At 35.5% G+C, this 3,566-nt stretch overlaps 1 long non-coding RNA gene across 14 annotated transcripts; it reads left to right on the forward strand.

The window, feature by feature from the left end:
• Positions 1-593: 593 nt before the first annotated feature.
• LOC130498115 (uncharacterized) lies at positions 594-3,029 on the forward strand. 14 transcript variants are annotated; one of them, XR_008937056.1, is made up of 8 exons: positions 594-710; positions 792-1,211; positions 1,297-1,462; positions 1,549-1,686; positions 1,828-2,432; positions 2,548-2,597; positions 2,714-2,781; positions 2,894-3,029. It is a non-coding gene; the product is annotated as an uncharacterized LOC130498115 (long non-coding RNA). The 14 variants fall into 14 exon arrangements; XR_008937055.1 differs by having other exon boundaries at positions 1,828-2,064; positions 2,152-2,432; positions 2,714-3,029; XR_008937057.1 differs by having other exon boundaries at positions 595-710; positions 1,828-2,064; positions 2,346-2,432; positions 2,714-3,029.
• Positions 3,030-3,566: the final 537 nt, after the last annotated feature.

The following is a 3,566-nucleotide window of genomic DNA, read 5'->3' on the forward strand; positions in this document are numbered from 1 at the left end:
AGTGCGAAATACGATTTGATTGTTTGATTCAATCCACAAACTCACTAACTTGGGCATATACAGACCAATAATATGGATATGCCCAAATCCGTCCAAAATATTTTGTTGTCCAACTGGACAACGCCCAAAGACCAATGGACAAGACCAGATGGACATGGGCCGTCCAAATTATTAAAATGTATAGGGTTTTTAATTGGAGAAAATTTATTTTTTTCATTTGGCCGTCACTCTTATCTCTCGATCTCATATCTCTCGATCTCAAGCTCTCCATGACTCAATCTCTCTCGATCTCGAGCTCAAACATGTAGTTTTAATCTAAATATCTGTTGTTATATATAAAATTTAGAATCTGTATATTTTTTTACATCAAGTGGGCGAACTGGACTCCATGGACAGTCCAACTGGGCATGGTCCTATTTGGACATGGATTATTTGGACATGGTTCTATTTGGACATGGACTATTTGAACATGGACCTATTTGGACATCAAGACCAAAAACGTCCAAAAAAAAAGCCCATTTGGACATGAACATTTCCGTCCGGACAGCCCAATTGACATCCCTAGACGTAGGTATCAGTTTATTGGGGCTTTTAAGATTTCTGTCTAATCCATATATCATATTTGTTTCCTTCACCCCAAAAACAGAGAACCGGAGCTGGAGCTGAACGCAAATCAAATCAGAACCGGAGCTGAACGCAAGAGATCTTTGGTAAGCGAGAGATATATGTTCACCGTCTCATTATACTTGATTTCGTGATTTTACCATAGCTAATTTACAAATCTTTTTTAGCCTCAAGTATGGCCTTGAAGACGACAGTGCCGGTGAATGCAACCTCTGCCCTAACTCGGAAAAAGTAAGCGTCAAAATATTTTGAACTTTTAATTCGACATCTGAAAGATTGACATTAGACAGGTTTCTTTCGAAATTTCTCATTCCTGATTTTTGTTAAACTGGTGAGATGTTTTTCAGTTGATCACCTTTAGGTATGGATACAGGAACATGATGGAGAAGAGAAGGCATAAGGTCTCTTTTCAATGAAAGCTAACATGTATAATTTGTTACCTTATGAGCACATGTATCTTAGTTTCTCTGGTACATATTTTACTCTGTTCAACTTCCATTATGGTTTCAAACTTCAACTGAGTGTACTATAACTCAAATCCGTTTTAAGTTATCTACAGTTTAGGTACATCGACGATTTGTTTCCAGGTTTCATGTCCATCTTACCTTTGATATGGGTTCAGAATGTATTTGTACAACTTAACTTAGGATATGTTCTGTATTTGAATTACAGGCCTATATGTTGGTGAACTCGGACCTAAAGGCACTGAGATAGTACAACTTCATCGCAAGTATGGACACTAGAGTGATTCAGCTGAAATTAGCTCCTCAGATATTGATTTCTTGGAATATACAAAGGTTGTGAAGTTACATGGGATCAAAATGTGTCGGCTGGCCAGGTTATTTATCTATTTAGTGTTTTCATTTTTTTTTAATTATGTATGGGATAAATAAAATTTTAAAAGTGGCCATATATTCTTGATAGTTGAAATTTTGTGCAAGGGAAGTTGTGTGAGGGATCATGGATTGTACCCAGAGGAAATGGGAGTGGTAGTGACACTTTACTCATCTCTTGAATTTTGGTGTTATGAGAACTACAATTACTGACCTAAAACACAGACAGGTAAACCGCTAAGATCCAGATCAAAAGTCAAAACGTTCTTCGATTTTCATATTGAAGCAATAGATACAGACATTTAATTGGAGTCATCGTGTTGGCATTTGAATCTAAAACTTATCCAGAGAGATGCTTATGTATATGCAGCTTGTTAGTTCCATGGGAAAAGGAAGAATCACAGACTTTGGGTTTAAAACCCAAGATGGGTGGGAGGACAGCTATTAAAACTCAGTAGAAAGGTGATACAATAGAGCCAACCTGTCTGTTATTTGTCTTGCGGTTAATTGTTTTGTTTTTGCTGAACCGGATTTAAACGCATGTGTTGGAGACAAGAACTTCATGAGGCTTTCGTTGAAGCTGTTAATCAGCTTGGCGGTAGTGAACGTGCGTAAGCTTTCCTCTTCTCTTCGTTCCTCTAAGTAATATCTTAAGGCTATTAACTGTAAAAAGTGGCGCTTACCATTCTCTTAGATTTTTCCTTTCCACCATCGGAGCCACTCCTAAGGCTGCTATGAATCTCTTCAATAACCCTGGCTTCACCACTTTGCCAATAACCCTGCCTGTTTATTTATTTTTTCCCTGAATTGCATGTTGTTTCTCTGCTACAGGTAGCTCCTTTTCTTATTTTCTACCGTTTTTATATTTTCTTACTAACAAAAATACAGAAAGGAAAAGTATAAAAGCAGGAGAGTTCGAAAGCTACCGGCATTCTTTCACAGAATACCTATGTGCTTTTCTGAGCTACAAACCACGTATGTGTCTAGAAATTTAATCACTCCTTAGAGAGTCTAATGTCTCTAAGGCAACAGGTTACAAAGGGACAAGGGGACCTGTATCCTTATTTAATTGTGTTTCTTTCTTTCACAGGACAACCTCTAGAGAAGAAGATGACACTTATCGAAAAAATCAAATACTTGGTATGTAATAAACGTAATAAATTTCAGTTTTCTAACTGCATAACAAACCTCTGCTATTTTTTTATTGTTATATAGAGTTACTTATATGTTTAATTTTGTCGCTCTTTCTTTACCAGGAGCATTGCGATCGCAGAATTTAAGGTTGCAAATTGAAGTTCAGAAACGCCTCCATTTGCAGCTCGAGGTAATGATTTCACCTGCATAGTTGCTAAAAAACTATCCTTAAAGATAAAGGGATGAGTACTACATATCATGCCTATTGTCTGATGTTGTTTAGTTTGTCTCATATGATACAGAGATTTTCGATGCAGACATATATAATACTTAAGGAAAAGGTTGTATGTGGTCTGATTATTAAGATATACTTGTAACTGTATAAGCAAGGGATTGGCAAAGGCCCAGTTCATGGATTGTTGTTACCTGTTATACCAAGCCATGTTCCATGATTTATGTACCGGTAAAAGAGGTACCGGGTTATATTCTGGAAACGGTTGCAGTATTAGCAATCAATGAATTTTTAGATGCACCCTGCAAGTCCTCTCTTTGGATTTTTTTTTTATTAGTCATGAAACTAATAGTAAGAGGTCTTAGAAAATGCGTGGCCATGGAACAGTTTCAGATGTGTACAACGTATAGTTGCTCATTGATTGTTTTTAAGATTTTCATGTTTTTGCCTTTCTTCTACAGCTTTTTGATTTGAATGAAGTCAAATACATAAATGTTCCAAGTTTCTATTTTCATGGATGTTTCACTAATTTATGTACTTATTTCTTTAAGTAAATAAGCTTTTAACTTTTTAAAATTAATCAATTAATCTAAAGTGGAGGAATGATGTTATTTATAAATATTAGACAGTAACAATTAATATCATATTTTATGTTACTTGCTTTTTTTTCTTTAGAAAAAGATAATAAAATGGCTTTTCTTATTCAAATTGTTTAAGTTATAAAATCTAAGAAGAAATGTATT

Source organism: Raphanus sativus, chromosome 2, assembly GCF_000801105.2.
Source record: "Raphanus sativus cultivar WK10039 chromosome 2, ASM80110v3, whole genome shotgun sequence".
NCBI lineage: Eukaryota > Viridiplantae > Streptophyta > Magnoliopsida > Brassicales > Brassicaceae > Raphanus > Raphanus sativus.